The sequence below is a fragment of the Nelumbo lutea genome, chromosome 6 (genome assembly GCF_056320005.1).
Source record: "Nelumbo lutea isolate HS-2025 chromosome 6, American lotus-T2T, whole genome shotgun sequence".
Lineage (NCBI taxonomy): Eukaryota > Viridiplantae > Streptophyta > Magnoliopsida > Proteales > Nelumbonaceae > Nelumbo > Nelumbo lutea.
In genome coordinates, this window is record NC_142689.1 from 66,477,980 (window position 1) to 66,491,902 (window position 13,923).

The window sequence follows — 13,923 nt, forward strand, 5'->3', positions numbered from 1 at the left end:
TTGATATAAGATAAAAATATAGGTGTCAATGGTCCAAGTTTGAATTGAAACCAATCTAAATGAAAACAAATTTGAACATATTGAACAATCCAAATATTGAATTGGACCGATCCAAAATTGTCCAAAATATTCATTGGATTGGATTAGACCTGGTCCATTTATAATGGACTCACATTAGACTGGGTCGAATTGGAACAAATCCAATCCAATTAACATCACTATTTGATACTCATCCTGCTATTATAATTAATTAAACTTAAACACAAGATATAAGTTGATGAAGGATGATTTGACCCGACCTATGAAACGGCGACACGTGGACACTGACTCAAGGTAAGCAACAGCTCAACATTGTGGTCCAGTACAACTAAGTAACGGGCCCATAAAGCAGCTCGCTACATCATAGCGCGCAAAAGGAGGAGCTCACCATGACATGAGCTCCGGGTTCCCTGAGCTACCTCTAAAGGGATATTCCGAGGCAACTTTAGCTTGCAAGCTAAGAAAACCAGCTCGCCCGAGCTCCCAAGCAGACAAGTCATCCCAAGGACCAATTCTACTAAGAGCACTCCTGAAGTATTCCAAACTCGTTGCAAAGTAGCTCGCGAATGGGCCGTATGAGCATTCCTCAGGAAGCTTCTATCCAACAGGCAGTGCCAATCAGACTGCGTTGCGTCCCTTACTGGCGGCGCAGTCCCTGTCCTTTCGACAGTCTGCACCCACGTCTCTCAGCAGGCGGAGGCGTGCCTGTCACTTTGGAGACGTGTCACCTACTCGGGCAAGGAGTACGTCACAACAGCCACCTGCGTAGCTCTGGCAGGTAACGGCTATGGTAGGGGCCCAATGGCGGTTATGCCCGATCTCACAAAAGCGTCCCTATAAAAGCCCTCAAGGTAGAGGAGAAATTTCTTCTAAGAAAAGAACCTCTAATCGCTCGAACATAGTGATAAAGCGTGACCTCCACTCTTAGCCTTCGTTTTCTCTTTACTTTCCGTATACAATACTAAGTTAAGAATCGGAGTATTCCCACTGGGTAAATCCCCGGGAATCCTTCCTTTCATCGTCTCAGGTGTCGTTCATTGGCAACAAGGAGCTAGTCAGCAGTCAACTAGGAGTGCCCGGATCACGCTACATCATTTGGCGCCGTCTGTGGGAAATGCCTCAAAAGGCCTTTCTCTCTTAACTCTTTCAGTCCCTTCTTCTTCCTTGAAACAATCCAACACTCATGGCTTCCTCTAGCAACGTCGGACAAAGCACGGAAATGGATAACTCCAGGGAACAACCCCAACTTCCTATTGTTTGTATCAGACAGTTCACCGTCCCCCTCTCAGTGGATGGATTCCCCAGCTTGAACGTGCCCCCCACAATGGCACCCGTCATTGCCCCACTCCCTGCTACAGTCGGAACGACATTCACTGAACCTTTGGTCATATCCTAGTGGCCAGCCCAAACCAACTAGAGGACCTGATGCAGTGCATGAGGGCCATGCAGGATCAAATGCAACAGTTCCAACAACTCCAGCTCTATCAACAACACGTACTGCACCAGGTCTCCCAGTACTAGTATCAGTAGCAGTTCCCCCAGCTGCCCCAACCTCAACTTCAGCAGCCTCAGCTCCCGCCTTAGCGCCTAGCCTCGCAGCAAGCCAAATCTCACCGTCTGAGCCAGCACTCCGGCCGAGGAGAGGCCCCCCAAAATCTCCCAAAAAACCAGGCCTCCCCCCATGGCAGGCAGGAGGGACCGGCTACCCTGATCTCGTCGCGGGCGGACAAGTCTGGAGGACCCTGGCTCGGCAAGTCTACGTCGCCTCAGCATATGAATTTTGGAACCCCGATCCTTGAAAACCGGTTTGAGATCCTGGCAATAGACTCCAAGCAGGCCCCTTCTGTTCGTAGCCATCACCAGCAGGCCAGGCTACTCCCAGCGCAAACCATTCTGGACAGCACGGAGGTGAGCAGCACGAACGCCGAGCCCATCAAGAAGCAGAGACGCCACCGCTGAGCTCACCGATTTGTTACTCATGATTTGCCCGAGCTCATGGGCAAAGAAGAGGTAGGCTCGGTCGAAGCCAAGGCTCCCCTCCTCTCGGTTCCGTCTCCCTGTCTTTTGAACTCTTGGTAGTCCCAATGCCCAAGGATTTCAAGCTCCCCCCTCTTGACCAGTATGACGGGCCGTTCGACCCAAATGATCATGTAGACGCCTTTCAGTCACAGATGCACCTGGCGCGAGCCAGTGAATCGTGCATGTGCGTGGCCTTCTCCACTACTTTCAGGGGAGCAGCTCGCACGTGGTACCAGAACTTGGCACCCGGGTCGATAAGAAGTTGGGCGCAGTTCGCGCAAGCCTTCACGTCCCACTTTGTCACCAGCAAACGGTGCTCGCGAACTGAAGAAAGCATCTTCAACGTAGCACAAAGAGAGAGAGAGTCCATCTGAAGCTATATCAAGCGGTTCAATGACGCTTGTAAGTAGATACCATGCCTGGACCCCAATGTACGCCTTGCAACAGCCAAGAAGGGTGTGAAGCACAAAGAGTTCAAGTGGCACATGGTCGTCAACCAACCCGCGACCATAACCGAGTTTCTAAAACTTGCAGATAAGTTCATAGCCACTAAAGAGGAGATCAACCAGAAAGGCGAGGGTGCACCCAAAAAAAGAAAGAGAGAAGGAGAGCCTTCCAATCAAGAGGACACCCGAAGAAAAAAGGAAACAGCTCAGGGTGCAAAGCCGGGTCAATTGTTTCGAGCTCCCGCACTGGACCGAGCTGATTACACCCCACTGAACGCAAAGTGGGCCGAAATCCTGATGGCGATCAAGGATGCCCCGAACGTGAAGTGGCCACCCCATATGAGAGGGAATCCCAATGAAATAAATAAGTCTATATTGTAGTTTTCACAAAGACCACGGTCATAGTACCGAGAGTTGTAAAAACCTCTGCGACGAGATAGAGGAGCACATTTGTCGTGGATATCTGTGACACTTTGTACAAAAAATAATAATAATAATAATAATAATAATAATAATAATAATAATAATAATAATAATAATAATAATAGAATAGGTCGGCAAGGGGAGCACAATAAAGATACTCCCGAGTCCAACAGCAAGCCGGCCGAACAACCGCAGAGGCAGCCTCCAGAGGAGAGGCCAGTTCGGGGGACCATCCACATGATAGTGGAAGGTTCAATCGTTGTGGGTTGCACTTCGGCGGCAGCTCGGACGTTGGTTCGTGAGGTCACCTGGGAGGAGCAGAACCCCCCAAAGCAGTCGAGAACGGAAGAGCCAATTTTCTTCACAGAAGATGATGCGCGAGGATTCCATTACCCCCACGACGACGCGCTTGTAATAATGCTAAGAATCAATGACTTCGAGGTTAGGTGCATATTCGTCGACTTAGGCAGCTCAACCAACATACTCTTCAAAGCTGCGTTTGACCAGTTCCAATTGCAGAGAAGCAACTTGAAGCCCGTAGGCACACCGTTGGTAAGCTTTAGCGGAGAAGAAGTTCGGCCCCTTAGGAAAATAACAGTACCTATAGAGATTGGCACATGGCCTTGTGTGGTCAGATTCGAACATAACTTCCTGGTGGTAGCGACCCCCTCTCCCTACAATGTCATAGTAGGTCGACCGATCACCCATGTCCTACGGGCGGTGGTCTCCACTTACCACTTGGCTATGAAGTTCCCAACAGACTTCGGTGTGGGGGTAGCACGGGGTGACCAGCTTGAGTCCCGCAAGTGCTACGTTGCTGCCCTAAAGGGGAAAACCAAGGTGGCCGATGACCTTGAACTAGAACGACCCACGGAGCAAGGCGAAGAATGGGTCGCACCCACGGAAGAAACAACCGCGGTCCTGACCTCGACAGCAGACCCAGCTCAAACGCTTCAGATCGGCGCTTCCGTCCATGAGCCCCTACGATCCAAACTGGTAAGTTTTTTACTTCAAAATTTAGATATTTTTACATGGTCCATGGCAGAAATGCCCTGTATAGACCCCAAACTCATAACTCATAAGCTGAACACTGATCCTATAATTAGGCCCATTAGACAGAAGAAATGCAGCCTAGCCCCAGAACGGTGGAAAGCGATTGACGAGGAAGTCGAGAAGCTCTTCGCAGTGGACTTCATAAGAGAAGTCCAATACCCGAGCTGGGTAGCCAACCCCATCCTGGTAAAGAAAGCCAACGGCAAGTGGCGCATGTGCGTCGACTACACTGACCTGAACCGGGCGTGCCCGAAAGACTGCTTCCCGCTCCCCCGAATCGACCATTTGGTGGACGCGACCTCAAGGCATAAGTTGCTAAGTTTCTTGGACACCTATTCGGGCTATAACCATATCAAGATGGACCCGGCAGATGAAGAAAAGACTGTCTTCGCCACGGAGTTCGGCCTATACTGTTACAAGGTTATGCCCTTTGGGTTGAAAAACGCAGGGGCAACCTTTCAAAGGCTTGTAAATAAGTTGTTTGCGCCATTAATCAGCAAAAAAGTAGAATGTTATGTAGATGACATTGTCATCAAAACTCAATTCCCACATGAATTAATACAAGACTTGCATTTTGTTTTTTGAAATTTTGCGTAAGTTTAATATGAGATTGAATCCAAACAAGTGTGTGTTCGGTGTAACCTCGGGTAAGTTCCTCGGATACATCGTTAATCGATGCGGCATTAAAGCCAACCCGGACAAGGTTAAGGCCATCTTAGACATGAGACCACCTCAGAAGCTGAAGGAGGTTCAGAGGTTGAACGGCCGCATAGCTACACTAAGCCGTTTCACGTCCAAATCGGTGGACCATTGTCTGCCGTTATTTAAGGCAATAAAGAGCAAAGGGTTTGAATGGACCCAAGATTGCCAGCTCGCATTCGACAAGCTCAAGGAATACCTTACTAGTGTACCGGCATTAACCTGGCCCGATAAGGGCGATATTTTAGAACTCTACCTCTCGGCAAGCGACGAGGTTGTCGGTTCGGTGCTAATAAAGGAAGTAGATCGGGTCCAACGACCCATCTATTATGTAGTAAAATATTGTAGGGAGCAGAAACGAGATACCCGAATGTGGAAAAGCTAGCATACGCATTGATAATTGCAGCTCAGAAGCTCCGCCCGTACTTCCAAGCTCATATTGTTATCATCCTTACCGACAAACCTCTAAGGCAAGTATTGCTTAAGCCCGAGGTCTTCGGTCAATTGACGAAGTGGGCCATTGAGCTCAGCGAGTACGACTTTCAGTACAAGCCGCAAACCGCCATTAAGGCCCAAGCCTTAGCAGATTTTATAGACGAATGCACATTCAGCTCCGAAGTTCCCAGGCCGGTTGAGCGTGAGGCTCCCACCTCAGGTGGGCCCGAAGCTCTCGGGTCGATCGAGTCCGAACCTCGTGAAGTAGCAGCCAGTGTGGCACCTTTCCTAGCTCGGCTAACCACGAGCTAGGATGAGGAGCCCTGGATCCTTCACGTAGATGGCTCCACGAACCAACATGGCAGCGGTGACGGAATAGTTTTGCACGGCCCAAACGGCATGAAACTGGAGTACGCGCTGCGCTTCGAGTTCAAGGCATCTAACAATGAAGCAGAATACAAGGTGTTGATAGTCGGACTAGCCTTAGCCAGAGAAGTAAAAGCCAAGCACATTGTTATTTGCAGCGACTTCCAGCTCGTGGTCAACCAGGTCATGGACGAATATAAAGCTCGCGAACTGACCATGGTCGCCTACTTAGCCAAAGTCAGAGAGGCCTTGCTAAACATCCAATCACACTTCATCAGGCATATCCCTAGGTCGGAGAACGCTGAGGCAGATGCCCTGTCCAAGTTAGCCAGTACTAGTGATGTCACCATGAGAACCGTGTACATGGAGGACATGTCTCAGCCTAGCATTCTCGGAGGGGGGGGGGAGCAGAGGAGGTCGCTCCCGTCGTCCAAGTAGAGCCGAGATGGATTGACCCACTCATGAGCTTCTTATTACACGGAACCCTCCCTGCATATCGCAATGCGGCCAGAAGTGTGCAGTGCCAGGCAGCTAAATACGTCATGGTAGACGAACGACTATACAGGAGATCCTACATGCTCCCCTACCTGCGTTGCTTGTGACCTACTGAAGCTGAGCTCGTACTCCGCGACACTCATGAGGGTCTGTGCGGCGGACACTTGGGGGGCAGGGCCCTTGCCTAGAAAGCGCTTCGACAAGGGTATTATTGGCCAACAATGAAGGCAGACGCCATTGAACTCGTTAGAAAATGTGACAAATGCCAAAGACATGCCAATATTCACCACCGACCCGTTGTCGACCTCAAATATCTCACCAGTCTGTAGCCCTTTGCATAATGGGGCATCGCTCTACTCAGCCCATTCCCGCCAGCAATGGGTGGAAGGAAGTTCTTAGTGGTAGCAGTGGACTATTTTATCAAGTGGGTAGAAGTTGAACCCCTCATAATGATAATAGTCTGAAATGTCCAAAACTTCTTTTAGAAGAACATCGTATGCCGCTTTGAATTACCTTGGGTATTGATTTCCGATAATGGCAAACAGTTCGAGGACATCAAATTTCAAGACTGGTGTTGAAACATGGGGATCCAACAGAACTTCACTTCAGTCACGCACCCTTAAGCAAACGGTTAGGCAGAAGTCATGAACAGAGCCATCTTCCACGGACTAAAGGCATGGCTGAACCGAGCTAAAGGATTGTAGGCAGATGAACTACCCAGTGTCCTATGGGCCTACCGGACCACGGAGAAGACCGCCACGGGAGAAACATCCTTCAATCTCACCTACGACACCGAAGTAGTGATCCCCGCAGAGATTGAAGTACCTACATTGGGTCTAGAAGTATACAGTGATCAAATAAACGAAGATGAGCTATGTACCAACCTCGACCTACTTGACAAAGTAAAGGGCCTCGCATACATTAGGACCGCACCAGCAAAGAGTAGCTTGGTACTACAATGCCAGGGTCAAGAATCGAAACCTCCGCGTTGGCGACCTGGCCCTTCCTAAAGTTATGGTGCCTGAGCCCGGCGCTAGCAAGCTCGAGTCCAACTAGGAAGGTCCTTACCAAGTGAAACGAGTGCTCGGGGAATGAACATACGGACTTGAGACCTTCGAAGGGAAACAGGTACCTCGAGCATGGAATATTGTCAACTTGAGGCAATATTATCTGTAAGAATCGAGTAGGCCACAAGCCACTCCTAAAGCCTAACGGCCAGAATACCGAGCTAACATGACCTCGGCACAAGAAGACCCCAGTTGCCACTTCGGCCTGGGAAAAATCTAGGAGCGGACTACGGGTCCCTCCCTAAGCCTAAGGGCCAGAATACCGAGCTAATATGACCTCGACACAACAGGACCCAACCGCCCCTATGGCATGGGCAAACTCTGCGAGTGGGCCATGAGCCACTCCTTTAGCCCAAGGGCCAAAACACCGAGCTAACAAAGACATCGGCGTGAAGAAAGACAACCACTTCAGTGGCGAAGGCAAGGTATGAAATATCAAAGGCGTAAGCAGCTCGGGTTCAAACCTTGCGAAGCATAGCTTGTCTCGATACGTTGGTCAGACTGAGGAATAACCAACCAATGCTTAGCTTGGACATGCGTAGTAATCACTTCGCGGTATACCACAGAGGCCTTAAACGTGATAAATTGGGATAACGCCTACCGAAGAGCCCTACTTCGGGTATGTAACTTTAATATCTCAAATGATGAGATCGCTTTAACAAGAATAAAGGGAGTTCATCATACTCAAGAAGGAAGAAACTTTCATTGTCAAAAGAAAAAAAAAAAGGAAGCAAGAGCAGAAAAGGAAAATAACAAGTGCAGTAACTGAGCTAAATAGCTCGAGAAAGGTTTGATCATTATAGAGCACAACCGCCCAACCGAAAACTTGTGAAAGACTGGGTTTATGGCACCCGGAAGCCACAGAAGCCCAAAGAAATGCCACCTCAAGGATCCGCCTCCTCATCCTCTGGGGAGTCAAGCTCCTCTTCATCCGCTTGGTCTACTGTCTTAGGGGACAGACCTTTCATAGTAATGCCGTCGAGGTTGAGCCCGGAGAACTTCTTCCGAACTAGCCACCGGTAGAGCTTAAACCCTGAGCGGTACGAACCCGAACCATACTCCGCCTGGAGGTCATGAAATTCCTGGGAGTCTTTGAAATCCCACACCGCTTTCTCTCACTCAGCCTCCACCATCTGATCATAGTTTTCAGTCTGATTCAGAAGAGTGGACTCCAAATCCCGCACCTGCTGCTTGAGGAGCTCCCTCTCCCCCACCATCCTCGACGATTCCTCCCTATAACGTGCACTCTCTTCAGTAAGCCAAGCTATTAGAGCCTCCTGGTCGTGGATGAGCAGCTCCTGAGACTCACTCTCCTTGCGGGTGTGATGAAGCTCGCCCCGGATCCGATCGAGCTCAACCTGGAGCTTCTAGTTGGCAGCCCGCTGGTTGAGGGCATCGACACGATGGATGCTCGTCTGGAGAGTCATGGCATGGATGGCGGAATTTACATATCGACGAAAAAGAAGATAAGAAGATAGCAGAAAAGGGCAAAACAAGAGAGAGAGGGAAAAATGTCACTTACCACCATGCAATGGGCAAAGGCCAATGCGGAGAGATCCCCGGGCTCTATGTTTCCCCACTAAGCGATCTCATCATTATTGATTGCCTTCCGACTCCTCCAACGAGCTACCAGATAATCATTTACCCCTTCCCAGTTTCCCACTGAGAACCGAGGGTAAGAACGGGGCTAAAGGGGGTTAAAGGGGACCTCCCCTGGCTAAGGGAACTCATTTCCCCCAGGGTTAATTCCACTAGTCCCCTCAGGAGGGGGTATCGGAACCTCGGGCGGAGGAGAGGGCAGGACCAGCTCGGCAGACCCAAACTCAGTGCTTCCCAAAGGAGGGGTCCAGTCGGGGAGCATCCTCTTCACCTGGCGTCTCTGGCTGCCCGAGAGAAGGCGGCGTGAATCGGCACTAGACATGATGGCTGCCAAAAGACCACAAGATATTAGTCCAACAAGAGACAAAATACATTACACAAGTCATAAGACACTACGCGACCTAAAAGGCCGACCTACCCGGGCTCAAGCCTGCCTGCACGAGCTTCTCCTCGGCCAAGTAGTTCGAGCAAAGGAAGCCTACCGACGCCCAGGACAACATCATTTTCCGAATCTCAGGGTCCATCTTGGCCCCGGGGTCCTAGATGACACCCCTCCAAGCATTGGGAAAGGGCCACCCCTCTGGGTCACGGACCACAAAGTAGTCCCGCTTCTAGGCGAGAATCTTATTTGGCAGCTTGTACAAGAGCTTATAGCTGCGACGGGGAGAGAGGTAATAAAAACGCCTCTCTGGAGGAACCACAGGAGCAGCGTTCTTTATACAAAGGATAGAGACAAAAATGTCAAGGTCCAAAGGGAGGCAGTACTTGTGACACATGGATATAGTCCCAACCATGTTTCGAACGGCGTTGGGATGAAGCTGGTCAATAGTGATGTTGAAGTGATTTAGCACCTCCACTATTAAGGGGTGCAGGGGGAGACGCAAGCCAGCCTCGAGCTGTTCTTGAAAGATTACTATATCATTGGGACCATGCTCCCAAGGAAAGTTGCTAGTAGGGAGGTTGTAAACCAGGTCCCTAGGGAGGCGAAAGTAGTAGATCAGAGACCTGAGTTTCTCTGCTATCATTAAGGAAGGACCAAAGGTATTAGGCACCCACCCCCTAGAAGTTGACTCCATGTTGCCGGAGGCCTCCTGAGCCTCCGGGATTTGCTCCCCGACTCCTCCCGAGCTCGAGGGAGCATCATCATCCTAACTATCCCCCCTGTGATAGGTATGGCGTGGGTACCCAGACATGGCTGGCGACGATTGGGACTCACCAGAGTAGACAAAACGAAGCAGACTAAGGAACTCGAGTAGACTAGGCGAAGTACGTGACCTCAAAGTCCAAAGACAGCAAGATGGCATGGAAGGAGATAGGGCCCGAGGGGGCCCCCTATTTATAGCCCCCATTCTTTCAAACCAACGGCCCAGATCAAAGCAGATCCAACGATCCGCGGGCGCCCTGACCGCACGCCTTCTGAAAACTGAAGGCGATTGGCGGCACATCTTCCATGATTAAGGTAGTCGCAGCCGCACGACATTTGGAATTAAAGGCCACCTCAACACGTTTTCGGAATCTGAAAAGTCAGGGAAGTTAGAAGATCTCTTGATTCCCGCAAATGCATTTAATGGAAATAGTCAATCAAGTTTGAATTCCGGTCAAATCCATCCATCGCACTTCATAAACTCCCCACGCTAAGGCGATACTCTTAGCTTGAGGAGTGGGGGCAATTGATGAAGGATGATTTGACCCGACCTATGAAACGGCGACACATGGACACTGACTCGAGGTAAGCGACATCTCAGCATTGTGGTCCAGTACAACTAAGTAATGGGCTTACAAAGCAGCTCACTACATCATAGCGCGCAAAAGGAGAAGCTCACCACGACACGAGCTCCGGGTTCCCCGAGCTACCTCTAAAGGGATATTCCGAGGCAACTTTAGCTCGCAAGCTAAGAAAACCAGTTCGCCTGAGCTCCCAAGCAGACAAGTCATCCCGAGGACCAATTCTACTAAGAGCACTCCTAAAGTATTCTGAGCTCGCTGCAAAGTAGCTCGCAAATGGGCCACACGAGCCGCGTCCCTTACTGACGGCACAGTCCCTGTCCTTTCGACAGTCTGCACCCACGTCTCTCAACAGATGGAGGCATGCCTGTTAGTTTGGAGATGTGTCATCTACTCGGGCAAGGAGTACGTCACAACAGCCACCTGCGCAGCCCTGGCAGGTAACGGCTGTGGCAGGGGCCTAGTGGCGGTTATGCCCAATCTCACAAAAGCGCCCCTATAAAAGCCCTCAGGGTAGAGGAGAAATTTCTTCTAAGAAAAGAACCTCTAATTGCTCGAACATAGTGATAAAGTGCGACCTCCACTCTTAGCCTTCGTTTTCTCTTTACTTTCCGTATACAATATTAACTTAAGCATCAGAGTATTCCCACCGGGTAAATCCTTGAGAATCCTTCCTTTCATCATCTTAGGTGTCGTTCATTGCCAACAAGGAGCCAATCAGCTGTCAACTAAGAGTGCTCGGATCGTACTACATCATAAGTGAACGTATTCATTCTTCAAGTTAAATAAACTATCACATGAAAGAGCTTATTAAAGAATAAAAATTTATTCATAATCTTACCTAACAACTTATGCGCAACACGTTGTATCATTCTATTTCTGTGCTATTGGAAGGTTGTGGGTTAAAACAAAGCTTTTATCACCAATTAACTGAAATTGAATTTAACAAATTAAATTATGGGTGCTGCTAAGATATTAATGACTCCATGCAGTCGTAGTGTCGTATACATACCGACAATGGAAATTCGAGTGGCCCAAGCCATAAGCATTATCAGATTGCTCAACTAGGGTTTTGAATTTTGATCGTTGAGATTCTCAGCCCAAACAAATGTTATAAGAATTTAGGTGGCCCAATCTAAGTTTTGGTTCAGTTTGGATTGCATCAGTATTTGTGAGCCTTCGACAGATAGTGTATGGATTGAAGGAGGAAACGACTAGGGAAGCGTCCTCCCAGGAAGCTTCAGTAAGTCTGACAATTGTAGTTAGCAAACAAATAAGTCGAGTTCACACCTCGTCCTTACTCTACGTATTTTATTTGGACTCATTATCCATGTGGCAAGTCTCGAAGATTTTTTTTTTCTTTTTTCTTTTTTCTTTTTTTTTTTTATTTGCAGGACTAAATCAGGTTTCATTTGTAATCGAGAAGAATGGCATCTGCACCACTGTAACTTCTTTAAGCGTTTTGAATAGTGTTTTTTTTTATTCTAGTCATAGAATTTATTTAGGTTGCATTTGCCATTTCTTGTTTTAAGGATTTATCTCTTTTTTGGGGTTAAAAATTGAGTGCTCATTGTAGTATGGATCATATAAGCACAATATTGTTAGCACATTAAATGAGTACTTGAAAAATTTTTTAGCATCTATCTATACTATATCTAAAAGTGTGAATGCAGTGTGAAACTTTTTTTGGACTAAAGTTATCCTTTATTTTTTTATTTGAAAAATGATATAAAATTTACTTTATTATAGTTTTAGTGCCACCTTTAATGATTACTATATATGATGGTCATATTTGTGTATTTAATCAATCTTTAATTGTAAGGGATGAAAATGTAATTTCAATTATTACTTTCTATCTTATTTAATCTCCTCTCATTAAGTCTTATACTTAAGGTATTAAATCTCATTTTCTCTTATTAAATCCTATATTTTCAAAATTTTCTCACTAAAATGATACTGATTATATCTATGTTAATATTTTTTAACAATATAAACCCATATATTTAAAAATGACTAAAAAAAACCATTATTTATCCAATTGGTGGCTAAACAATTCAACTATCTGGTTCAATTTGATCAGCCTATGAAGTTATACTTAGATAATAAAATTTTTAAAATATAAATAAATATAAAAATTTACAAAAAATGTAAAAAAACACACATTTATGATATTTTTATTAATCAAATTATAAAATAAGTGTAATAAACAAAAATTATTTTTATTAATAAAGAAAATGAAATATATAATTTAGAACTAACAAAAAATGAAATATAAAAATTAATAATAAATAGTTTAACTTTTGGGTTAAATGTGTTAAGCTTTAATGTCATAAATAAATTATAAAAATACATAAATTTTGCAAAAAAGAAAGACATAAGAAGAAGGAACCATCGGCGATGGCTATCTCCATATTCATCATTACCACCACTATAGCATTGTTTTCGCTTTTCTTACATCTCTCTCATCTCTTTCAAATCCCAGATTGCTTGGTTCATTGGTGCATCTTAGTTTTTAATATAAAATAAATGTTTAATATCTCATCTCTTGCATTAATTTTTCGACTTCTTCATTAGAGTTGCAACTTTTTTTGTTGTTACAGCTTACAAAGAATCATATAAATAAGAAAATTTAATATTAAAATGGAAAAACTAAAAAACCTAACTAATTTTGGCAATTGGGAATAATTGAACAAGATTATGACATATGAAAGTTTCTTTTTTCAAATTTTTACTTTCTACCTTTTATTTTAAAATAAATAAATAATTTGGAATTAGTTTGAAGGCAACTTGAGAACCGTTAATTGGGTGAACATTTTAACGGTTAAACCATCCAAGTTAGTGGTTCTCTAACCATTTCAACATTTTTTTTTTTTGTAAAATGATAGTTTGGACCAAAATGAAACTAGTGACCTGATTGGTTCCTAGGCCAAATGGTTTGATTGTATGGTTTGGTCCAATTTTTAAAACATTGACTAAAATACCCATTTTTTAGTTAAGTAGAATGGCCTGTCAATGATACTTGAAACTTCACAACTTGATCTGATTATCACATATTTGGATGATGTGTTTATTTAACTAGATTTGAATTTTGTAATCTGCATGTAGTTAATAATAAAAAAAAACAAACAAAAATAAATAAAGTTTATAAAAAATTTTGGATATATTATTACTATAATTATCATCATCTAAAAATACCACGTGCAAAGCATGTACACCTTTACTAATCCCTTAAAATACACCCAACCTATAATTGAAAAAGATCAAAAACAACTTTTGACAGTTGTTAGAATATTTAGTAAGTACTTATTGAATGTGTTTACTATGTTGTGCCTCCCTATTCATAGGGATAAGTCCTTAAAATAAGGAATGTTAAATGCAGCCTTAACCTCTAACATTTTTAATACTAGAATGCACATACAATAGGAAAGAGTGGAGAGAAAGAAAATAAATTGACTAAAAAGTTTTGAGATGGTCGTTCGGATGTGAGGGGTGTGGGTTATACTCTTTAGTATAGAATAGTTGCTATAGCTTCAGCTTTTATCATTACACCCCTATAG